The sequence below is a fragment of the Rattus norvegicus genome, chromosome 9, assembly GCF_021556685.1.
Source record: "Rattus norvegicus strain SHRSP/BbbUtx chromosome 9, alternate assembly SHRSP_T2T, whole genome shotgun sequence".
Taxonomy (NCBI): Eukaryota; Metazoa; Chordata; class Mammalia; order Rodentia; family Muridae; genus Rattus; species Rattus norvegicus.
Genome location: NC_141542.1, coordinates 40,082,812 through 40,109,385, shown reverse-complemented (window position 1 = coordinate 40,109,385; position 26,574 = coordinate 40,082,812). Strand labels below are relative to the sequence as shown.

The 26,574-nt window shown below is 39.0% G+C and overlaps 1 protein-coding gene across 39 annotated transcripts in view; it reads left to right on the top strand.

The window, feature by feature from the left end:
• Rims1 (regulating synaptic membrane exocytosis 1) overlaps positions 1-26,574 on the top strand; it is a 499,822-nt gene that overhangs the window by 249,329 nt on the left and 223,919 nt on the right.

Here is a 26,574-nt window from a genome sequence, read left to right as displayed (position 1 = left end):
ACAAACCCTTATGAGATATTTTTTCACTCTAGTCAGAACAGTTTTCTGTTTTAATCAGAAAGTGTAGATATTAAAATGTGCTGATGAGGATATAGAGTGGGGAAATCCTTTTAGATTTCAGGCCAAAGTGTAAATTCGTATAACCAATGCAAAGAACGCTAGTCAGCAGTCCTGGTACTCAGAATATATCCAGAGGAAATAAAAGTTTTCCGTTGAAGATATCTGTGTGGCCCTATCCACTGTACCATCACTCCCAATAATCAACTAATGAGAATGAGCATAGTGTCCGTCCCAGATGGACATCTGAAAGCAATGTGGTGTGTGAGAAATGTTTTTCATCTATAAGACAATGGCATTCTGTCATTTCTACCAACTTGGTTGGAGCTAGAAGTCATTAAGTTAAGTGATATAAGCGAGAGACAGATATAGTATAAATAAATATATTAATATCTCACTAATTCATGGAACCTTAAAATATCTTTATTTATTTATTTAATTTATTTTTTGAGAGTGAGGTAATGAGGAAACTTCAGGGATCCAGAAAGAAGAAGTCTGGAGAAGGGTCGATTGATAGGTATTGGTTTGCAGTTAGGTAAATGCCTGTTCTGGTGTGCTCTTCTTCCAGAACGTAAGTATAGAGGACAGTTACTGCGTATTCAAAAAGTTAGAAGAAAGCAGTTTCACTTCAACACAAAGAACTTTATTTAAATAAAGATAGAGATGGGTACGCTTTGTCAGGTTTTAAATTTATATAATATATGCATTTAAGAAAATAGCAATATGATAGCATATAAATATGCATACCTTGTGTTTTTGTCCTGTATCTGTTTCAAATCAATTTTTAAAACTCCAATGTGACTTTTCAAAACTTGGACATTTCACTTGCTTTTATCTTGTGTAAGTGGCACAGTTTGTGTTGAAGTTTACCATTGTACTTTATTTTTTTTGTCATTTTTTATTACTTTCTTTTAAAATAATTATATCCATCATCCTATATTGCTACTGGTATATCAATAATACATTATTTTGCTATTCTTTTAGTTACCTTATATGATTAATATTTAATGTATGAATATATTTACTACTTCCTGGAAGATATAAGAACACTATGCCACATTAATTTGTATTCTCTAACCTTTTATAGTACTATGATTTATTCTTTATGATAAATACTTTATTTCATTTACCATTAATATTCATTTAGACTTACCGAGATTCTTACTATAGGTTCTTTTATGTCTGTATCTATTTGGTCTCCTTCTTTCTTCTAAATATGGCCCTTAGTACTTCCTTTTCTACTGTTCTGATTTTTCATTCACTCCTTTGTTGATGTAATATAACTTCATTTCTAAGGGTAGTTTTTATTTATTTATTTTTTTACTTCCATGGAATTTTATTGGGTGCTTATTTTCCTTTATCTCCAACATCTAAATCAATTGTTTTCTTAGCAGACTCTTGTCAAGTCACTTATTGTCCACATCCTATGACCTTTCAGAAATGATCTTATCCTTTTGTTCTGGATATTTTTAAGTTTGTCCTCGGTTGTGTAGTTGTATTGGGATTTACTGAGGTGTTTTTTGAATTTGTTTTGTTTTCTGTTTATTTGGGTTTGGGATTTTACAGTTTGCAACACTGCTTGGATTGGTGTCTTAGTTTAGGCTGTAGTAGCCAAACATTGTAGACTAGACTAGATGATGTTGACAACAAACAGTAATTTCTGACAGTACTGGAGGCTAACGGTCCAAAGTCAGTCAGTTTAGTGTTGGAAGAGAGCTGACATTCTGTTTTTTCTGGATGCTGGGGAGAGACAGAGAGAGAGAGAGAGAGAGAGAGAGAGAGAGAGAGAGAGAGAGAGAGAGAGAGAGAGACAGAGAGAGACAGAGAGAGACAGAGAGAGACAGAGAGAGACAGAGACACAGAGAGAGACAGAGACACAGAGAGAGACAGAGACACAGAAAGAGACAGAGACACAGAAAGAGACAGAGACACAGAGAGAGACAGAGACACAGAAAATGAGTGAAAGAGAGACACAGAGAGATTGCATTCACACCGAGAGAGTTCACCACACTGTGGTAGCTTCGCCCACATGGCTTCGTCTAAACCCATTTCCCCCTAAAAGCCCCAGCTCCAAATACCATCATATTGGAGAATATGATTTCCGCAAATGAGCTGGCCTGAACAGCATAACCTGTTCTCAGAATATGATCCCGAAAATCTATACCCTTGGATCGTGCTCTGCCTCGTAGTCTGTTGTGTCTTTCACGGATTCCAGTAACACTCCTTAAACATCACTATTTACCACGTATTTCATAGGATTGTCTTTGTTCTGCACGTCGTGACTTTTTCTTCCCCTACTTTATCCAAAATTGAGTTTGCTTAGCTTCTCTTCAACTTTGTATCATTTGAAATTATGCCAATTTTCTTGAATTCTTAAATATTTCATTCATCACATTTACGATCCTAGAATTTCCCCTCTAGTAAAACTCTCTGACTTGTTGCTAACTTGCTGATCCATGGGACTGCATATTGAAATGTGTGTTGTAAGTTAACTCCTTGCTCCTTCCCTCCCTCCTGTCTTCTAACTCTTTTTTCTTCTCTCTTCCTTTCTAACCCCTTCATCTCTATATGTTTCTGTCATTGTCTGCCTCTTCATGCATTGGCAATTATAAATGCTATATTACATTTTCTTCATTAAAAAGTGTGAACAGTGCTGCTCTTACACTTCTGCCTCTCATCAGAAACAATAGCAGTAAGGGTAGATGTGGATTCCTGTAATCCAGTCGGGGATTAACTGTAGAAAGGCAGGGTCACACCTAGGTCTAGAGGATACGAAGGAAGAAATGATTTTACCTAGGCAATGGGAACATGAGGTAATGAAACCAGTCACACAATGGGGTGACAGGGTGACAGTAATATAACTATCAAGGACTACAAGCACAGGAATATCGACATTATTTCTGGCCTCTGAAACCCTATTTTTATTGGATATTTTATGTATTTACATTTTAAATGTTAGCTCCTTTCCAGCCCCCCCACCTTCTTTCACCTCCCTGCCCCTGCTTCTATGAGGATGCTTTCCCTCCCACCCATCCACTCCCACCTCAACACACCTAGCATTATCCTACACTGGGGAATCAAGCCTTCACAGGACCAAGGGCTTCTCCTCCTATTGATTCCACACAAGGCCACCCTTTGCTACCTATGTGGCTGGAGCCATGAGTCCCTCCATGTGTACTCTTCACTTGATGGTTTAGTCCCTGGGAGCTCTGGGGAGTCTGGTTAGTTGATATTGTTCTTCTTCCTATGGGGTTGCAAACCACTTCAGATCCTTCAGTCCTTTCTCTGACTACTTCATTGTTTCCCAGCGCTCAATCTGATTGTTAGCTGCAAGCATCCTCGTCTGTATCAGTAAGGATCTGGCAGAGCCTCTCAGAACTTAGTAAAGTATAATCACATCATTTCCTCCTTTACTTCTTTTTTTCAAACCTCTCCTGTATCCTCACCTCCAACCTGCCTTTTGCTCACACACCCATGGCCTTGCTTTCTATGGTTGTTATTGTTACATAGTTTTACATACACACACACACACACACACACACACACACACACACGCGCGCGCGCACACACACAAACACACTCACATACTCAATCAAGAATGCACAGGAGTATTTGTATGTTCATATGCGTTTGTAAATATAAAACTACAGCTTTCTGAGTCCACTTAGTGTTGCTTGAACATACATGATTTCAAGGCTGGCCATTGGGTATTGAATAACCAATCAGGGATTTCATCACTGGATGACTAATTCTGCATATTCCCAAATTCATTAGCTGCCTGTAGCCCTTTTTCTAAGGACCAGGTCATGTGAGATTTTCCCCACATTAGCATGTGTGTTGGTATTGCCATTTATAAGAGATGTAATCTTACACACTGACTCTTCCACTGTCTCTTACAATCCTCATGCCCCATTTTCTATTAAGTTCCTACACGTTAGGAGTTATATTGTACATGTATTGGCTGGGATTGAGCACCCCATGCCTAGTTGTTCTCAGTACTTTGATCAGGTGTGAATTTCTGTTATGATCTCTGTCTGGTGACATGGTAAGCTTCTTTGATGAGGGACGAGAGCTGCACTTGTCTCTGTGTGTAAAGATAAGTATTTAGGAAGCAGGTAGAAGTTATGCTGGTGCAGTAAAGTGGTAGTGGCAGGCTCCCCTCTAAGATCCACAACCTCACTAGCTCCAGGAAGGAGGCTAGGTTTAAAGTATCAGGCGTGGTTTTTCTTCTATTGAGTGGACCTAATATCTTAACAATACTCAGACATGCAATTTTGTATGTTGAGACATCTGTCTTTACTTTGGTATTAATATTTATGTCCATAGGATACAATCTATGCAACTTACACACTTTATATTTATATATCTATATTTACAGTGCTCAAGACAAAAAAGCCCAATTTCTACATTCCAGATGGGGTTGGTTTATAGAGAAACATGTCTTCCTGTTTGTAGTTGGCCACCTTTTCACTGTTTCCACAGGGCCTAATTATTTTCTATTTAAAGTGTGTGCACATTCGCGCAAGTCAGAGAGAGAGAGAGAGAGAGAGAGAGAGACAGAGACAGAGACAGAGACACAGAGAACCATACATGAAATTAATTTTATTTTTATTAGACCTTGTTCTCTAAAACAGCTTTGAAATTAACTTCTTGGTCAACTCCTCCATGCAATCATAGGATGCTCTAGAATTGGGGTTTTGAAATGACATGGTCACTCCATACCAATATTTATGTGCTTTCCTTAGCATTGTTTCATAATTATCTTGAGTTCTAGCACTTCTACGTTTTTATAAATTGTATGTCAGATTAATCCTTTAAATATGTTATTAGAGAGTGGAAATAAAAATTGACATTTTATATTGAGTTGGAATCAGGCTTATAAATAAAATCTTATAAATAAAATCATTTATTAGTTGCATTTATATATAATACAGAAATGCCTGAATGCTTCTTTCCAAATATTTACTCTTTAAAAAATTTAAGCTTCAGTTGCTCTCCCCCCTCATTTTAGAGGTACATTGGGATTTTGTCCAATGCATTTTGATTATATTTATCCCTTTCCCCGACTTCTCCCAGATCCATCCCCAGTTCCCTCCTCACCCAATTTTGTATCCTCTTTTTGTTAATAAAAATCATAAAGTAGAGTTTGTATTGGCCACGTACTCTTGGATATGTGGCCTTCACTGAAAGGTGACCAAGCCACCAGGAGTTCACAGTTCCTTTATTTATTTATTACAGTATCTATTAAGATGGTGCTTTACATACTGAGCCAACGGATTCTTGACTGTCCCTAATCTTGGGTATCAGACTCGGGTTTCATCCTTAACTGTTCTGTTAGAAGTAGTTTTTGAAAACACCTTAGGAAATATTTAGGAAATATTTGGAATGTTTCTATAATTTCATTTTTCTATATTCTGGACTGTCTTTATAACCTAAAAGGTAATCAGTTGGCATATAGGTTTGTTGAATATTATATGTATCTCAATATATATGAATATATATATGTTATGATTAATCTCACTTCTTTATAGTGGAATGATGATTTTATGTGGTCATATAGCACTGGATCAACTCTTTAACTTTTAAAAGAGATTTGTTGCATATTGGCTGTTAATTTCATCTGGTGAATAGTGTTCTTATATCATGATTTTAATCCCAGAATTAAATTGCCCTAAAGAGTTTAGAAATAAAAAATATCCCTCTTTCTTTTGTTCATAATAAGAAGTCGTATATTATCAGTTACATTTACTTCTTAAATATATTTTATTAACATTTACGGTGGAAAAATAACGTGGTTCTGCGATGTTTATTGTAAGTTATGCCTTTAACTATGAACTCACCTCTTTAATCGGTATAGGGCTATCCAGTTACTTTTCTCATCTCAGTACCAGAGATTTTGTTTTTGTGCCATCTCGGTCTCATAGATGTTCTTGAATCTGTTGGTGAATGTTACTCTAATTTTTCCTGACTTATGCATTTAATGAAATTTTGCTCTGTAACAGTGTCATATTTTTGATAATTTCATTTTCTTTTTTCTTGACAATCCAAGAACAATTTTCATCACTTTTAGTAATCTCTGCCAAGAGATCATTCTCACTTCACTGATTGTTCTCTAAGTTATATTGATTTATAATTGTCAATTTTTACTCTTGTCTCTATTATTCTTTTTATTTATTTTGCATTTTTATAAGGGAGTAATGTATCATTGCTGCTTGCAATTGTTTCTTTTGCAATGCTTCATAGAAGATACTTCAAAGTAAATTATGTCAATATTGCATGGATATTCTATTTAAGAAAAGCTATGAAGTTCAACCTCTTCCACATCGGAATCATTGTTTAAATCTGTATTTTCCTCACTACGTGTTGTAGGTGCATGTCAATACTTTCAACATGCTATATTTATTTTGCTTCACATCAAAACATAGCTTAATTACTCTAGAAAAGTTTCTGATCTTGACACATTTGAACGTGGTTACATTGCTTAATTTCAAAAGAGAGGGAGTTTTGTTGTGGCTGTTACTGGTTACTGTTTATGGACAATTTTGCATTTTGGTCATGTGTTCCGAAGGGTGCATGTGCACCCTTTGAGACTAGAGCTTGCTAGGAAAAAGCTAGAAATGTAATAGAATTAGCTTTAGTAATTAGTACTTACAGGTAGTGCAAATTGTGATAGTTCATTAAGTTGTTTATAAAATATTATCTTGAATGCACAGAACACATGAAACTCAAGAAGGATGACAAAAATGTGGATGCTTCACTCCTTCTTTAAAAGGGGAATAAGAATACCCTTAGGAGGGGATAAGGAGGCAAAGTTTATAACAGAGGCTGAAGGAACGCCCATTCAGAGCCTGCCCCACATGTGGCCCACACATATATAGCCACCAAACTAGATAAGATGGATGAAGCAAAGAAGTGCAGGCTGACAGGAACTGGATGTAGATCTCTCCTGAGAGACACAGCCAGAATACAGCAAATACATAGGACAGCAGCAAACCACTAAACTGAGAATGGGACCCCCGTTGAAGGAATCAGAGAAAGAACTGAAAGAGCTGAAGGGGCTTGAGACCCCATATGAAAAACAATGTCAAGCAACCAGAGCTTCCAGGGACTAAGCCACTACCCAAAGACTATACATGAACTGTCCCTGGGCTTCAACCTCATAGGTAGCAATGAATAGCCTAGTAGGGCCACCAGTGGAAGGGGAAGCCCTTGGCCCTGCCAAGGCTGGACCCCCAGTGAACGGGATTGTTGGTGGGAGGACGATAATGGGGGGAGGATGGGGAGGGGAACACCCACATAGAAGGGGAGGGGGAGGAGTTAGGGGAATGTTGGCACGGAAACCGGGAAAGGGAATAACATTTGAAATGTAAATAAGAAATACCCAATTTAATAAAGATGGAAAAATATTATCTTGAATTAGTCAAAATAAAAGTTTCTATATATCTTTAGGGGCAATATTTTACTTATGTTTTGAAATCCTCCAGTTGTGTAGTTTCCTTTACTTTCTGATATCTCTAATAGAAACAAACATAAAAAGTTTGTGTTATAAATTTTCTTTACCAACATTAGGAATAAATTCTAATAAAAGTGACAAAAGCGAGTTTTAGGAATATAATACTGAACAAAATATACTCAATACTTTTATTAATTTTTCTTTGTAATACATTTCTACTAGGATATTATCCGTATGAACATTTTTATTAAGATAGATTATTTTATTATATAATGCATCCTAATTATAATTTCCCTCCCTCTATTCCTCCAAGTTTTTCCCCACCTCCCTTCCCTTCCAGATCCACTCCTTTTCTTTCTCTAATTAGAAGAGGCTTCTAAGCTTGAAAAAATAAAATATAATAGGATAAAGAAAAGACCATCATATTGAAGTTGGACACAGCAACCCAACAGGAGGAAAAGAGTCGCAAGAGCAGGCACAAGAGTCGGAGAGCCACTCGTTCTCACAGTCAAGTCCAGTAGAAATGCTAAGCTAATAGGTGTAGTGCATTTGCAGAGAACCTAGTGTATGCTCAAATAGGCCCTGTGCTTGCTGCTTCAGACCGTGAGTTCACATACGCCTTTCTTAGTTGATTCAGGGCCTTTTTCTCCTGGTGCCTTTCATTTTTTCTGGCCCTTATGAGATTTCCGCAGCATTCCCTGAGCTCTAGGAGGAGGGATTTGTTGAAGACCTCCCATTTCTTTCTACATAATCTTTCTGCATAATGTCTGGCTGTGGGTCTCTGCATCTGTTTCCATCTGCTAGTGGTTCTCAACGTTCCAAAGGCTGTGATGCTTTAATACAGTTCTTCATGTCGTTTTGACCCCTAGTCATAAAGCTATTTCATTGCTACCTCATAACTACAATTTTGCTACAGTTGTAAACATCTGATATGCAGGGTATCTGATATGTGAATTCCATAGTGGTTGTGGCCCACAGCTTGAGAACCACTGTTATCTGCTGCCAGAAGAAACCCCTCTGATGATAGACAAAGGCACCGATTGACCTATGAGTATCTCAGAATATGTTTATTTTATTGTACTGTATCTTTTAAACACATAGTGTTTGGCTTTACTCTGGATCTCTGGGATATCTAGTTTCTAGTTCTAGTGTTGGGTATAGGCCCCATCTCACGGAGTGGACCTTAAGTCAGATCAGACCTTGGTTGCCTCCTCTCACAAATTCTGAGTCATGATTGGTTCTCTAAAATTTTGCAAGCAAGACATATTTTAGGTCCGAGGTTCCGTGGTTGGGTTAGTGTCCACATTTCTCATTTGGTAGCCCGCTGAGTGACTTCCCACATCAAAGGGACTACAGTGTAGAGGTGAGGGCACCATGGGGGCACCAGCTAGACTTATCCAGATTCAGTGTGTTGTTTGGGTGGAGTCCTTGGCAATAGGGCCCCATTGTCAGTTTAGGGAGATTATCTCTTTGTCTTAGCACCAGTCTGGGTGTTTGGGATTTCTGTGGTATCCTCTTGGCCAACAACTTAATCGAATACAATCCGATCTCACTACTGGAAGCTGTGCATGGCCATATCCTCCATTACTAGGAGTCTATTAAAATCACATTTATAGATGCCAGGAAGTTTTCACTGCACTAGGTTTCCAAGCTACTATCCAAGTATCCCCAATTCCAGTTGTCGCTTCCGACACTTTCTCCCCTCACCCCAACTCCCCCACATCTTGTATTCTTGTTTCCATCCTCACCAGCTCTCAGTCTGCCTGTTAAATCTAGTCTATTCCCTCTTCCAAGTGAGGTCACTGAACCCCAATCCTAGACCCCTTCTGGTTTCCTCTCTGGGTCTATGGATTGTAACTTGGTTATCATTTACTTAGTGGCTAATATCCACTTATTAGTGAACGCGTACCATATTTGTTTTTCTGAGTCACCCCATCAGACTCTGTTCTAGTTCGACCCATTTAATGGCAAATTTCATGATCCCACTTTTGGAGAGACATCTAGGTTGTTTCCAGTATCTAGCTATTATGAGTAAAGTCACAATGAGCATGTTTGAATAAGTGTCTTTATGGTAGCATGGATCGTCCTAAAAGGAGTACAGCCAGATCTTGAAGCAGTTAAATACCAACTTTCTAAGGAACTGCTGTATTGGTTTTAAAAATGGCTGTAAAAGTTTGCGTATCCCCTAGCAATAGACGAATGTTCCCCCTTGATCCGCATCCTCACAAGCATGAGCTGTCACTTGTTCTTTTGATCTTACCCGTTCAGACAGGTCAAAGATGGAAATCTCAAAGTAGTTTTGATTTTCATTTCTATGATGACGAAGGGTGTTTAACATTTCTTTAATCATTTCCCAGCCATTTGATATTCCTGTATTGAGAATTCTCTGTTGGGGTATGTTCTCAATTTTTAATTGGATTGTGCTTCGATACCTAATTTCTTGAATCCTTTATATATTTTGGATATTAGTCCTTTATCAGATGTGGACTTGGTAAAAAACCTTTTCCCATTATGGGATGGCTCTTTGATGGTGTCCTTTGGCTTACAGAAACTTTTCAGGTTCTTGAGGTTGCATTTACTGATTGCTAATTTTAGTTGTTGATCTTAGTACCTGTTCTACTGGTGTTCTGCTAAGGAAGTCTCCTGGGCCAGTGTGTTCACTGCCAACTTCCTCTTCCATCAGGTTCAGTGTAGCTGCTTTTCTGTTGAGGTCTTTCATCCACTTCTACTTGAGTTTTGTGCAGGGTGAGACATATAGATCTGTTTGCATTGTTGTGCTTACAGGTGTTTAGTTAGATCAGCACCAGTTGAAGATACTGACTTTTACTTTTGCACTGTTTATATTTGGCTTCAATATCAAAATCAGGTTTCCGTATGTGTGTGCATTTATGTTTGAGTTGTCAATTCAACTCCATTTATCAACATGTCTGTTTTTATGCCAATGTCATGTATTTTTTATTACTATAGCTCTGTAGTACAACTTATAATATGGAATTTTAGGGCTTCTACCTGTTTCTTGTTATGCAGAAATGTTTTAGCAATCCAGGGATTTCTTTTCCATATGGAGTTGAGTATTGTACTTTCAAGATCTGTAAAGAATTGTGTTGGAATTCTGATGGCTGTTGCATTGAATCTGTAGATTGCTTTTAGTAGGATGGCCATTTCTTTTTCTTTTTCTTTTTTTTTCGGAGCTGGGGACCGAACCCAGGGCCTTGTGCTTGCTAGGCAAGCGCTCTACCACTGAGCTAAATCCCCAACCCCCAGGATGGCCATTTTTTAATATATATATATATTATGCAAACTGATCCAGAAGCATGGGAGGTCTTTCAGTCTTCCGATACTGTTTTTTCAATTTCTTTCTTTAAAGGCTTGAAATTTTGTCATTACAGGTCTTTCACTTGCTTAGTTAGAGTTACACCAAGGCATTTTGTATGTTTTCGTGTTATTGTTTTCAGACGAGGTCTCACTGTACTACCCTGGCTGTCCTGGAATTCATTCTGTAGACCAGGCTGGCCTCGAACTCACAGCGATCTGCCTGTCTCTGTCTCCTGAGTGCTGGCATTAAAGAAGTGTGCCACCATTTATTCATTTCATGTTATTGTTAAAAGGTGTTATTTCACTCATTGATTTCTCAGTCCATTTGAAATTTATATACAGAAAGGCTACTGTTTCTTGTTTGTTTGCTTTTGTTTTAATAGTTAATCTTGTATCCAGACACTTTGCTGAAAGTGTTTAGTTCCCTGGTGAATATTTAGGGTCACTTATGTATACTATCGTATCACCTGCAAATTACTAAACTTTGACTTCTTCCTTTCCAATTTGTATCCACTTCATCTCCTTTAGTTGTTATTGTTCTAGTTAAAACTTCAAGCACTATATTGAATAGATATATAGAGAGTGTACAACTTTGACTTGCTCCTGATTTTAGTGGAAGGCCTTTGAGTTTCTCTCTATTTAATTTGATGCTGGCTATAATAAAGGCTTCGAGTAAATTGCCTTTATTGTATTTAGGTAAGTCCCCATATCCCTAATCTCTCCAGCACTTTTATCATGAAGGGGTGTTGTATTTTGTCAAAGGACATTTTTGCATCTAATGAGGTGATTATGTAGTGGTTTTTCTCTCTTAATTTGTTTTTATGGTTGATAACATTTATTGACTTTTATAGATTGAGCCATTCTTGCCTCTCTGGGATGAAGCCTACTTGATCATAGTGGATGATCTTTTTGATGTGTTATTGGAATCAGTTTGCAAGTATTTTATTGAGTAGTTTTTTTCATCTATGTTCAGGAGGGAAATTGGTCTTTGATTCTCTTTGTTGAGATTTTATGTAGTTTGGCTGTCTGGGTTTAACTGTGGCCTCATAAAATGAGTTGGGAAATGTTCCTTCTGTTTTTATTTTGTGGAATAATTTGAGGGGTGTTGATGTTAACTTTTCTTTGAAAGCCTGGTAGAATTCTTTGCTAACATGGTCTGGCCCTGGGCCTTGTTGTGGTTGTGGTTGTCGTTGTTGGTAGATTTTAATGATTGCTTCTTGTTTACTGTGTGTTACAGGTATAGGGCTTATTTGATCTCGATTTGGCTTTAGTACATGTTACTTATCTATAGAATTATCTATTTCTTTTAGATAGTCCAATTTGGTAGAGTGCAGTTATTTAAAATATGTCCTTAGGATTTCCTCGTTGTCTTTTGTCTTGCTCCCCTGTCCATTTCTGATTTAGTTAATTTGGATAGTCTATCCGTGTAATTTCGTTTGGATAAGGGATTGTCTACCTTGCTGATTTTCTCAAAGAACCAATTATTCTTTATATGGTCCTTTATTCTTTGTATGGTTTGCTTTTTTTCTGTTTTATTGATTTAAGGCCACAGTTTTATTATTTCTATTTTATTATTTCTTTTATTATCACTCCCCTTGGCTGTGGTTACTTGTTTATGGTCTAGAACTTTCAGGTGTGCTATTAAGTTGCTGGGATGAGATCTCTCCAGTTTTTAAAATCTAGGCGCTTAGTGTTATCCATGTTCCTCCTAGCAACCTTTAACTGTGTCCCGTAAGTTTGGGTATCTTGCGCAATCATTTTCATTGGATTCTAGAAAATATTTAATTTTTTTTCCTTTTTTTTCAGAGCTGGGGACTGAACCCAGGGCTTTGCGCTTGCTAGGCAAGCGTTCTACCACTGAGCTAAATTCCCACCCCCTAATTTTTTTCTTAACTTCTGTCTTGACTCATTTTTTCATGCAGTAGAGAGTTGACTTGTTTTGATGAGATTGAAGCTTCTTGATGTTACTGTTCTTGTTGATATCCAGCTTTAACCTGGATAGTAGTGTGATAGGATGCACAGAGTTACTTTAATTTTCTTGTATCTGTTAAGGCTTGCTTTGTGACCAATTAGGCTTTGAGAATAAGTTCTGTGAGGTGATGAGAAGGTATATCCTTTTGTATTTGAGTGAAATTCTGTTTAAATATGGTAGGTCCTTTTGGTTTATAACTTCTGTTATGTCCAGTATTTTTCTGTTTAATTCTTTTGTCTGGATGACCAAAACATTGGTGAGAGTAGGGCATCGAAAACTCCCACTATCCATGTGTGGGCAACAATATATGATTTAAGCTGTAATAGTCTTTCTTTTACACCTGGTGGAATTTTCCCTTTGAGTGTGGTCGAGTACAGTTGGCATTCACAGGCCTTATAGGGAGTAGGTCTATTAGGAGGCGTGGTATTGTTAGAGTAGGTGGGGCTTTGTTGAAGGCAGCATGCCATTGGGTGTGCTTTTGAGATTTCAGAGGTCCAAGCCAGAACCAGTGGTTCTCACTCTTCTTTCTGCTACCTGTGGATCCAGATGTAGAATGCTCAGCTTCCTCTCGAACACCATGTTTGTCTGTGTGCCACCATGTTTCCTGCCATGATGGTAATGGACTGTAAACCTTTAAACTATAAGCCAGCCCCAATTAAATGTCTCCCTTTATAGGAATCGCTATGGGCGTGGCGTCTCTTCGCAGCAACAGAAACCCTAGATGAGACAATGAGTATGTAATGTCTCTTTGGGTTAGTTTTGTTTTGAAGTGTGTTTTTTTAGATTTTGCAATGACTACCCTCAGCTTGCTTCTTACGTCCATTTGCTAGGAATATTTTTTCTAACCCTTTAACCAGAAGTTCTATCTATCCTTGATGCTGATCAAGTTGGTCTCTGGTAGAGACATATTGCCCTGGGTGTTATTGTGTTTTTACACTGGTGTCTAAGTATGTAGCTTTGTGATGATTAAAGGTCCAGGTGCTGATTTCTGAATTTGTCTTTGTTGGGTGTTTCTTGGTTTCTGTTTTCTCTCTGGATTTTATTGTATGTTGCCTGTTTTTCTAGTCAGTTCAGCTGATGTGTCTTTAGGGAATGTCTGCTTGTATTGGAGGCTGGCATGCTGGGGTGAGTTGCTGGAAGGAAAGTTAGAGGATAAGGTCTTTTTGATCTGTTGGGGATGGGGTCAAAGAGGAAAGAGAGACCATAGCAGATTTCGTAGGACAGAGCTGGGAATAAGACTGGATAAACTAGATCTCAGAAGCAGTAGGAGAGGAGTGGTTCTGCCTTCAGCCTTCTTGATGTCCTGAGAGGAGTGGCCCTTGCTTTAGCAGGAGAAGCCTGCTAGAGTTAGGATCTGAGTCAAAGCAATAGGTGGGGGAAGAGGGATTAGGAGGGGAAGGTTTGTGGGATACTCAGGAGATGTGGAAAGGGGCCAAGGCTGCAGTTGGTGTTCTGTTGCAGTGTTAGGGAATGAGACTGGAGGATTGGGTCTGGGGAAACAGGGAAAAGGAGGTCTTTGGGCAGCCTACCTCCATGTGAAAATTTTATATCATCAATGCAAATATGAAGTTTTACATCAGATATAAATAATGAAATAATTTTAAAGCACATATAATCATTTTGGAAATAAGCCGAAAGTAAGCGTATTATAGATAGACATGATTATATACCAGGGATAATGTTCAGAAAACTGAAATACACTCATATGTATGGCACATGCTTGCATGCATGTGCGTGTATGTGGTATGTGTGCATGTGTGTGAAACATATTAGGTGGGAAGAGTTGGCAAGAACTATTACATGTCAAAGAGTCTTAAATCTATGGGAAAGTAAGCAAGCAAGCTTAAGACCTAGGGTATATGACATTACTGTACAACACATATGAGCCCCTAGGTTCAATCCCCTGTATCACTGTAGGGGCCAGGGAGAACGTTTTAAAAGTTTATAGGATCTAGAAATGGCATGCAGGATTTACTGCATCATCAAGGACATGCAAAACACTCAGTCAAGGAACTGATTTTAGAAATCATCTTGGAAAAGATAATTTTTTTTCTACATTGTCAGTAGAGTTATGTGGGGGTAGATAGATATGTGGAAGAGTCATCGTATTCAAGACTTATAGTTAAGAGAACTTGATGAATAGAGACAGACTCAGTAAGCTGCAAGCCATCTCATATTAATGGCTTGGATTATCGTGTGGGTGGGACTGATAGTGTAGGACAAGAGCCCATCTTGTGGAAAACATACTTAGGTCTACAGCACACATTTTGAGCCTGAGGTTTATGCTATTTAAGTGGCCATATGTATCAAATGAGAGTGAATATACGAGTGTGTTTTAAATGCTGATTAGGCTGGAGGCAATGACTTTAAGACATTGGTTTATACTGAAAGGTAATCTGTTTGAGTAGCCAACACAATTAAAAGCTTAATTATATTTTATCTTATTTAATTTCTATTTCATATGCTTCACTGGGCAGATATCATGTTGACATGATAGGCGTGGGTATTATTTATTAATCAAATATTCATTTATGGTATAAATGCTCTAAAAATGCATGTTTTAAAGCAGTTGTGGCAAAAAGGAGACTGTTTACATTTCTCATGGAGCCCTATTGGGATATAAAATTAAGTGAGCAAGAATGAATCCCTGTGTGACACCATTTAATATGTGTTGGTGAAGATTTTCGTCAGGGACATGTAAAGAGGTAATGTCAGGGCACGACCGGAAGACAAAATTGCCTTCGCGTTTCAGAAAGCAATAAAGAAAACTGGGGTAAACATCCAGATGCTGAAGAGGAATTCAGTAAGAGCGGGGGTGGCTAAATGTATTCAAATGTGGATTACCAACATTGGGGAAAGAAAAATGTAACTGTGAGGATGGTAATAAAGTTTCCGGAACGTGAAAACCAAACCAGGCCTGAGGAAGTGGAAAGGGTATGGATTTAGGATACACTGAGAGCAGGATTTTAGGTTAAAAGGACAGAAGAGACAAACATGATTGCTGCCTAGCCTCCTCTGAGAGGCTTCCTCTGGCAGCTGATGGAAACAGGACACTAGGAGAGCACGACCCACAGAATCACCTAAGCAGGGCTAGTGGATGAAAGGCACAGAGATTCGGAAGCAGCAATCAGGGAACCTGCGTGGGTCTGTGCTAGGTCCTCAACGTATGTGCTGCGGTTGACGTACGTGCTGCGGTTGTTTAGCTTGGTGCTTTTTGTGTGTATGTGTGTGGGGGGGGCCTCTGACTAGTGGGAGTAGGGTGTCTCTTTCTCTTTTGCCTGTTCTTAAGACTCTTTTCTGTCTACCGGGTTGCCTTGTCCAGTCTGGATGTGAGCTTTTGTGCCTCCTTATACCTTGCTTTGACGTGTTTGGTTGGTATTGCCTAGAGGAGGACTCATTTCTGAAGGGAAATGGAAGAGAAGTAAATCTGGGGAGACGGGTCAGTGAGCAACACATGCGATTAATTTGAATGAGGATACCTTGTGTTTTAAGACAAAACATAGAGGATAAACATTGCTATAAATTAAGGTGCTGTTAAAGTACAAACTCTGTTTGATAAATATAGTTCAGCCTTGTGTTATCTGCAAGAAGTGGTGCACCTGTGGATTGTAGCACGATTATCCTTTAATCTACAGGTAATGTCCACTAATGAGTAGGTGTATGTCATGCTTGTGTTTCTGGTACTGAGTTTCCTCACTCAGGATGCTTTCTTTCTAGTTTCACCCACTGATGTTCTTCTAGGACTACTAACAATGGAAAGAGGGACTGTCTCTTACTCTTTTATCTGCTTTTGGGACCCTTTTCCTTCTAAGGGGCTTGCCTTGTCCACCTATGTGGAGGGTATGTGCCTAGTCATACTGTAACTTGATAGGCCATATTTGGTTGCCCTGCCCTTTTCTGAGGGGAAAAACAGAAGGAATTGACCTGGGGGGAGAGGGGGGATGGGGGAGGGGCAGGGAGGAGTGGAGGGAGTGGAAACTTCGGTTGGAAGGTATTATATGAAAGAATAATTAAAAAAAAAAAACAGAGTGGTGGACCTTCAACACAATGATACCAAAAAAAATAATTCAAAAGATTTGAAAAGCATATTGGGCAAATAGAGCACAGTCAAAGTATAGCACAGTCAAATTCAGTTTACAAAGATGTCACATTTGACTCCTTCCATTTGATTCTTGCCACTGCAACCGGAGGAATCCTGATAAATCCTGGGGTCTATGAAACCACTGCTTTACTCTGAGGCTCACAATGGCTCCTCATTACTTGCTTCTAAAAACAAAAGGCCATGGCACATAGATTCAGTCCATTTGAAACTGCCTCTTGCCACATGACCTGTCACTTAACCTGATCTAGCTTTTCTTGCCCCCCATGCAAAGTCTTGCAACAGGTTAGTTTTCTGGATGTGTTTGTAGCTTGAGCTGCTCTCCCTGTTATTTATATATATAAATAACATATATATATATATATATATATATATATATATATATATATATATTTGTCTTAGCCAGGGTGTGCCTTCCTGTACAAAACATCATGACCAAGAGGCAAGTTGGGGAAGGAAAGGGTTTATTCAGCTTACACTTCCACATTGCTCTTCATCATCAAAGGAAGTCAAGAAAAGAACTCACAGAGGGCAGGGACTTAGAGGCAGGAACTGATGCAGAGGCCATGGAGGGATGCAGCTTTCTGGCTTGCCTAGCTTGCTTTCTCATAGAATCCAGGACTACCAGCCCAGGGATGGCACCGCCCACAATGGGCCCTCCCACACTTGATCACTAGTTGAAGAAATAAATACCTTACAGCTGGATCTCATGGAGGCATTTCCTCAAGGGAGGCTCCTTTCTCTGTGATAACTCCAGTTTGTGTCAACACAAAACCAGTCAGTACAATAATATTACTGATCAGCATTCTCTGACCAACCAGTGTTAAACTTAAATGCATGGGGTGCCTTTTGCCCTTTCTCTATTCACTTATACCTCTATAGTTCCACTTTACAAATGATGTTTTTGTTTTCTCTGTCTTCGTTTAATGGAACATTAGTCCCCAGAAAGGGTTTTCTTTATGTTCACTACTATATATTCAGTGCGTGTGATAATAACGCCTAACATTTAACTGGTATCACAAATTATTTGTTGAAATTAAAAAAAAATGAAGACAGCATGGGACATTTCATATTGCAAAAATTTTGAGAATAAACCTGTCACAGATGTACACATTTTAAATAACACAAATGTCGTTGAGTGTTTACTGTGTCAATTGTATGTCTTTGCTTATTTCTCAGAGAATTGAAGAAAAGGATTACACTTGTGTGTTTGTTTATTTATATGTGTTAGGGTGGGCTCACACTAGTTTAATGTAGTTGGTGTAGTTGTAGAGGTGAAATAACCAAATTCTTTCTGCCTTGTGGGTCTTGGCAGATCATCAGGTTTGGCAGCAAACATGTTCATTCACTGTGCCATCCCACCAGCTCTGTAAACCCATAATTAATTAATTAATTAACTCATTAACTAATTAATTAATTAACTAACTTTACATCTTGATCACAGACCTGCCTCTCTTCTCTCCTCTAAGTCCCACCCTTACAAATCCTTCTCCCCCATTACTGCTCCCTGTCTCCGCAGAGAAGGGGAAGTCCCGTTGGGTATCACCCTGCCCTTGGACTAAGTGGATCTTCATCCACTGAGGCCCAACCAGGCAGTCCAGCTAAGGAGAAGGGGATCCAATGGCAGGCCACAGAGTTAGAGATAGCCCCTGCTATCAATACGGTCAGCTTTTAGGGGTCCTACATGAAGTCCAAGTACCATATTTGCTAGAGAGGTGTAGGGGGCCTAGCCACTACTTGCTCTTTGGTTGGTGGTTCAGTCTCTGTGAGCTCCTGTGGGCCCAGGCGGGTTGACTCTAGGTTTTCTTGTGGTGTCCTCAGTTTCTCTGGGACTCCTCCATAAGACTCCCCAAGCTTTGCCTGATATTTGGCTGTGGGTCTCTCCATCTGTTTCTATCTGCTGCTAGATGAAGCCCCTTAGGAGACAGTTATGCTAGGCTCCTGACTGCAAGCCTAGCAGAGTATCATTAATAGTGTCAGGGGTTGGCTCTCTCCAGGGCATGTCTCTCAAGTCATTGGCTGGCCTTTCCTTCAATTTCTGCTCCGTCTTTATACCTGTGTGCCTTGTAGGCAGGACAAATTTTGGGTAGGTTTTGTAGGTGGGTTTGATTGCCCCCTCCATCCACTGAAGTCCCACCTGGCTACCTGGGTATGAGAGCTGACCACATCACTCTCCATGTCCTCACTTTCTAGGAGTCTCAGCTGGAGTCACTTCCATAGACTCCCAGGAGCCTCCTCCGTTCTGGGTCACAGGCTATTCCAGGAGATTCTCCCCACTGATTTCATTTCTCATTCTCAGTCCTCTCCTGCTTCCCCATCTCTCTGTACCTGATCCCCATCCCATTCCCTTCTTTACCCCCTAGCCCACCCAGATCCTTGCCTCCATCCACCCCTGCTGTCTATTTTATTTCCCCTTCTCAGTCAGAGTCAAGTATCATCCCTTAGGTCCTTCTTGTTAGCTTCTTTGCGGCCGTGGATTGTCAATGGTTATTTTGTACTTTATGGCTAATGTCCACTTATCAGTGAGTACATACCATTCGTGTCCTTTTGGGTCTGGGTTACCTCACCTAGGATGATATTTTCTAGTTCCATCCATTTGGCTATAAAATTCATAATGTTCTTGATTTTAACAGCGAAGTAGTATTCCATTGTACAAATGCACAATGTTTTCTTTAACCATTCTTTGGTTGAGGGACATCTGGGTTTTTTTTCTTCAGTTCCTGGCTATTATAAATGAAGCTGCTATGATTATAGTGTTCATGTGGTACAGTGGGAAATCTTTTTCCCTATTTATTACTATTATTTTTTATTATTGCTATTCCTATTTTACAAATGGAAAGGCCAGAACACAGAGTGATACCATCTGTCCTAGGAAGTTTAATGAGGAGATTGGGAAAGAGTCCAGGCATCTACGCCTGGGTCTGCTTCTTTCCCTCTCATTTATTATGACATTGTTGTTGCCTCTTAAGTTTTATCTACATATCTTACATATTTACAGAAGCACGAGCAGAACCACCTGTAAGACGTTTGTAGACATTGCATATCAATAGATGGTCTGTTTAAAACCAAGTTAAAATGATACAGACTTTGAATCTTTTGAATGTAATATGATTAGTGTGATAAAATTGGTAGGTGCATGTACATGTTTGTAGTTCTGTGGAACAAACTGATTGTCTCTGTATCCTGGCCCCATGATGTTAAGAGCAATTATCGTGCCTTACTATTAAAATAACCATGATGACCAATTATCAGTCATGTGGACACAGTGAGCATCATAGAAAAAAAAATAGTGTAAATTTCTTATTTTTTCCAAATATCCAGATCAATGCTGATGGGTGAAGGAAAGAAATACAAAACAGTTGTCTTTTTTGAATGTATTTAAAGGTGAGCCTGTATGTACAACACGCGTTAAGGCACAAGAGAATAAAAACCCAGGGAATAACAAATTGGACATCATTCTACTATTTTTTTCTAGTTTGGATATTTTTATTTCCTGAAATTTTTTACAAAGGGTATATATTGAGTTTTAATGGTTATTTTATTTATTTACATTTCAAGTGTGATCCCCCTTCCCAGTTTCCCCTCTGCAAACCCCCTGCTTCTATGAGCGTGCTCCCCCACCCACCCACCCACTCACTTCACAGCCTCACCGCTAGGGACACATGCTCTGCTATGTTCATAGCAGCCTTATTTATAATAGCCAGAAGCTGGAAATAACCCAGATGTCCCTCAACAGAGGAATGGATACAGAAAATGTGGTACATCTACACAATGGAGTACTACTCAGCTATTAAAAACAATGACTTCATGGAATTCGCAGGCAAATGGATGGAACTAGAAAATATCATCCTGAGTGAGGTAACCCAATAACAAAAGAACACACATTATTCTATGATTTACTCTTACCTTGGTCTGGCTATAAGCAGCTGCCTTTTCAAACCGTAGAGATCTCTGTGTCCTAAAGTTGAATCCCCTTTGAAAAAATTACTATCACTTTATGTGTGTGAGCATTTTGCCTGCATGTGCGTCCGTGTACACCATGTGTGTACAGTGCATTTGGAGGCCAGTAGAGGGTGTTGAGTACACTGGAACTGGAGTCCGGATGGTTGTGAGGAGCTGTGTGATGCTGGGGACCAACCCTTTTCCTCTGGAAGTGCAGTCAGTGCTCTGAACTCCTGAGCCATCTCTCCAGTCCTGAGCTCTATTTGTGGTAAAAGTTCTTTCAGCTCAGCAGCCTCTTCTGTCCCCTGAGCAACTCTTTTTGCATTTCTGCATTTCTTTTTTTTTATCTTTATTAACTTGAGTATTTCTTATTTACATTTCGATTGTTATTCTCCTTCCTGGTTTCCAGGCCAACATTCCCCAACCCCTCCCTCTCCCCCTCCCCCCTCCCCCCATTACCGCCCTACCCCCAACCATCACGTTCCCTGGGGGTTCAGCCTTGGCAGGACCAAGGGCTTCCCCTTCCACTGGTGCTCTTACTAGGATATTCATTGCTACCTATGAGGTCAGAGTCCACGGTCAGTCCATGTATAGTCTTTAGGTAGTGGCTTAGTCCCTGGAAGCTCTGGTTGCTTGGCATTGTTGTACATATGGGGTCTCGAGCCCCTTCAAGCTCTTCCAGTTCTTTCTCTGATTCCTTCAACGGGGGACCTATTCTCAGTTCAGTGGTTTGCTGCTGGCATTCGCCTCTGTATTTGCTGTATTCTGGCTGTGTCTCTCAGGAGCGATCTACAACCGGCTCCTGTCGGTCTGCACTTCTTTGCTTCATCCATCTTGTCTAATTGGGTGGCTGTATATGGATGGGCCACGTGTGGCAACTCTTACGCATTTGTCTGGACCTTCCTTAGAGTTTCTTCCTGAGGAGTTCCTGCCTCTGCGACTTTATTTACTATTATTCGAATGGCATTTCATGGTGTTGTTTTAAACAAAGAAAATTTGCAGGACACTAGGCAGTGCTTAAGTGCTTACATGATGAAAGTGCTGAGGGTCTAAACCCAGAAGTTCTGCACACCGCTTTTGGAAAATAAATTTGCAAAAATTTAAGACAAAACCATCACTATGTAGTGTTTGTTGCAGGATAACATTTCCACATACTAAGTTTCACCACGATGTTCTTAAAAACCAGCCATAAATATAGGAAGTGGCTGATCAATAGTTTTCACTGCAGAATTATGCTTCGTGTGAGAAAATATTAGGAGACCAGTGGTAAGTTAAGTGATGTGCCTTCTTTCCATTTAGTATGTATTAAATATAAAAGCATTTAAAATAATTTGAGCATATTTATGCACTAATAATAAAATAATTATATATATATATATATATATATATATATATAATGACAACGGAAATGCAGGTATCTAAAATTTCATACTAGATTAAACCAAAATACTCTGGGTAAGTAAGTATAGTCGTAAGAGTTCTTTTTGTTAAAAGGCAACACTATAAATTATATTTTTATCATTAATCCAACCATATGAGTATGTAAAGGTTTCCAAAGGGAGAAGATGAACCTGTGAAAATAGAGCAGTAAGACAGCAGCAGGTTTAGAACGCACTCTCCCCGCATGCCCAGAGAAACAAAAACCAAGAAGAAACCACTCATTTCTGTCTATCAATATCCCACCACTCACCATTTCCTCCCACGCCATTTACGTTTTCAACTCGGGGAAACATTGACCTGATAATTTGTCGCCCATCTCTGCTTTACTAAATCCTTCGCAGAAAGACGGGGAGATGTGTAGAGAACCCACCAATATAAGGAAAAGTCAGCAACTTCTGTTCTGTTTCTGTTAATATATTTCCAGCCCTCGTGGTGGTGAATTGACTCAGAACCAGTATGGCGGATGTCTATCCGTAGAAGAATGCTGTGGGACGCAATGCGCTAGGCTTTGCCTTCTGGAATGGTCAGCAGCTCGGATATTTGAAGGCTGGACTCTTATGTACCTATGGAAAAGGGGACCCGAGGGTCCCGCCACTACCCTAAAGACTGATAGACATTTTGTACATGGTAGGGTGAGCTCACAAGACCCTGAACCCTTTGCAAGGATATCTATGTCCCGGTTACAGGGAGAGGAAGTCATTTTCTTCAATGTTGTAGTTGGCTGTAAGTTGCTCGTACTTCTTCAAGTTACCCCTCACCTTCCTCCTGTAATAACCTCAAGGAAACTTGTTTCATTGGCTACACTGAAGTGGAATCCATTCTTTGTTTTGCCACGGGTGCCCCATGTAGAATGAGTCACATATCTGTAAACACTCCACGGCATGGCCAGTGTAAGGAGTTTGCTACCTACCTTTTTTTTTTCCTTCTCATCTTTAGAGATGTTTTATTTCTTGACTCGTACCTTTGTGTGTAAAAGTATAAATAGATATTTTCGGTATGCATTAAAATATACATATAAATAAATTTAAGCGAGAATTTAAATTATCCTAAATCTCATTAAAGTTCTCTATGCAAACTAGAAAGGGATACTCATCATCAAAATTTACATGTGACCGTTACCTTATGATGAAGGAGCTACACTTCTTTCTTCCTCCAACCATTTTTTTTTTGTTTTTTCCCCATCTTTATTAAATTGGGTATTTATTTACATTTCAAATGTTATTCCCTTTCCCGGTTTCCAGGCCAACATCCCCCTAACCCCTCCCCCTCCCTTTCTATATGGGTATTCCCCTCCCCACCCTCCCCACCCTCCCCACCCATTACCACCCCCCCCATTACCGCCCTCCCCTGAAGAATGCCAACCAACCAGAGCTTGCAGGGACTAAGCCACTACCTAAAGACTATACATGGACTGACCCTGGACTCTGACCTCATAGGTAGCAATGAATATCCTAGTAAGAGCACCAGTGGAAGGGGAAGCCCTTGGTCCTGCCAAGACTGAACCACCCCCACCCCCCAACCCCACCCCGCGAACAGGATTCTTATAGTCCTACTGAGCATGAAGTTTTATCTATGACATTTCGTATCTGTGCAGTAAGAAGTGTTGGAATTTATGTTATTTAGGCAAATTTCATCTTCGTGTTTAACTGAACCGTTGTTTTTTTTCCCTAATGTTTAAGTGTGATGCACAAATTTTAAGACCCTGTTAGAACAAAAGATCAGTATATAGTTTCTCCAGTCTTTCAGTTTTTTTCTTTTCATGGAGTTTCAGAAGCCGTGTCACGAAGATCTTTTGTTTCACTTTGTACTTGATTCCTGAACATCTGAACTAAGACAGCTATTACACAGACTTTTTTTTTTTTGTTTTGTTTTGTTTTGTTTTTTAAATTTGCTTGGAACAGATCCCAAGACACTGAATTCTGTGTAGTACAATTTCTAAAAGGAGTGTGTGTGTGTGTGTGTGTGTGTGTGTGTGTGTTAAGGTTTTTGGTTTAATATAGGTCTTATGATCTTTTATAAGGAAAAATCTGGTAAAGATGTCTCTGCACACCAGGTTTGATTATTTATAACTTCAGACAAACTTAATTAATAATTGTAATTCAAAATGAAAATCTTAAGTGCACATAATTGTGGTGTGTCTTAAAATCTGGATCACAGAGTACATGGCTTTTATTTTTGTGTGAAGTATTTTTCTGTTTTAATATCATATATTTAATTATCTACACATTTAGTATATCTATGTATCTAATACATACATATAAGTAATTTCTTTTTATGTTAGCTAATATGCATAATGTATATAACCAAAAACAAAGATTGAGAACTATTATTATGCTAAACACAAGTATATTAGTATATATCTGCATATAAACTTATTATATAGTATATAAACTTATTATATAGTATATATACTTTTATAATTAATTTTGTTTCACATTCCTGAAGAAGTTCATCCCACATAGAAAATTCTTAAACAAAGATTTTGAGTTATTATTATATATAATGAAATAAGGCATTGGAGGAATTTGGAATAAGGAATACATTTCCCTAAATTTTAAAAATATACATATAAATCATCATATACTTAAATACAAAACATTATTTTAAAATTATCTTCTAAAGTATGGCTATTTCTTGTCCAGCAGTTATGACCTATTTATCATTGGAGATTAAATCAAATGGATTATAAAACTTAATTATTTTACTGTTCAGTATATTCAGAAGCTGAACTCTGCCTGAAATCTCTCAGTTGCCTTTTATTAACCAATTTTTAATGCTTAAAATTAAGCAATAAACAAAACTATGATAGCGTTTGGAGGAGCTATTCAGAATTATTATTACCTATTATCTAATGAAAATTATCCTTTCTCAGCATTGCCACTTTTCCTTTGGCATTTTATTTAACTTAAGGCTGTTGTGTTTTACAAAACGCTGTGGTATAAGGCAGTGGGAGGGAGCACCTTAGTGGGCCCTGCCAAGGTGTTCCCTGAGTAATCAGGGATATAATAGGCCTAGAATAAAAGGGAGTTTATTGTGGGGGGGGGGACTGGAGAAGGGGTAGAGACAGTGCAGGACAGAGAAGGACAGAAAGAGAGAAGAGAGGAAGAGGCCTGCATGGAACACATGGGGAGAGAGGGTGAGGGGGAAGGGAAAGGAGAGGGAGAGGGGGGAAGGGAGAGAGAGAGGGGGAGGGAAGGAGAGTAGAGAGAGGGAGAGGAAGAGGTTTTATTTTGTAGAAAAAAAAAGCCCACTCTTAAAAATTGACTATGAATTGAAATCTTATGTGTTCAAGACACTCACACCTAGAATTCACATAGCTGATGCAAAGTGAGAAAACTTTTCTATCAAGTTTTTTTTTAACCACAAGATTTCAGGTCTTATCGATGTCTTGTCAGGCATAGGACATAGGCACATCCCTCCCCCATCCTGAGAGTCGGGAGGGCAGTCAGAAATTGTCCGGGGAAGTCCTGGTTTGGGGGTGTCTCTCTTTCCATGTTACCCCTAATTCATTGGTAGGATCAGCACATGTGATCAAGTTTGCTTATGTGGTGACAAAGACAAGGATGTGCCATGCACAGTCTCACTTGGCTTCCGTTTTAATAGAATGGAGGTTGTAATCTATCTCAACTGCTTTGATGTGCGCTCTTGCAGTGAGTTGCTGCCTAGTTTTATGTCATATATTCAGAGGGAGGCTCCTGGGTGTGCTGCCATCTGTCTCTGTCCTCAGCGCTCGTCACTGCTCATATTTTTCAGTATGTTCAATTAGTGTTGGTCCTTGTACAGCATTCATTTTAGATGTCACCAAGAGCAGAGAACTAAATGTCAAGCTTAAACCGTATCTCATCACGTATCATGTATGTTACCAAATGGTCTAAGGTGTTTCAAGAAATCTTACTTTGTCACAGATTAACAAATTCAGCCTCAGATGCATTGCACTGTAAATACATACATGAAAAAATAATCACACCGTATACACAATAAAATAGAAAAAAGCTCGACGTTAATGCATTGCTAGGAAAACAGAGGAATACATAAGTTGGCCTTTTCTTTTGCTCTGGACTGTTTTCTATGTGAATAACTTTCATGAATGACTTTAATAATAGATGGTGCAGAGAAGACAGACATTTATCCAGTCCTTTGAGATACTGAAGTTGATACATGGAAATATTGATTCTAGAGCTCTTTACAGTAATTTCTGATCAGTTATCTGCCTCACCTAGAGCACTTATGCTAACAGATAGTTTAATCAACTTTGTCAATTATACAAAAACATGACACACATATTGTAAAATGAAA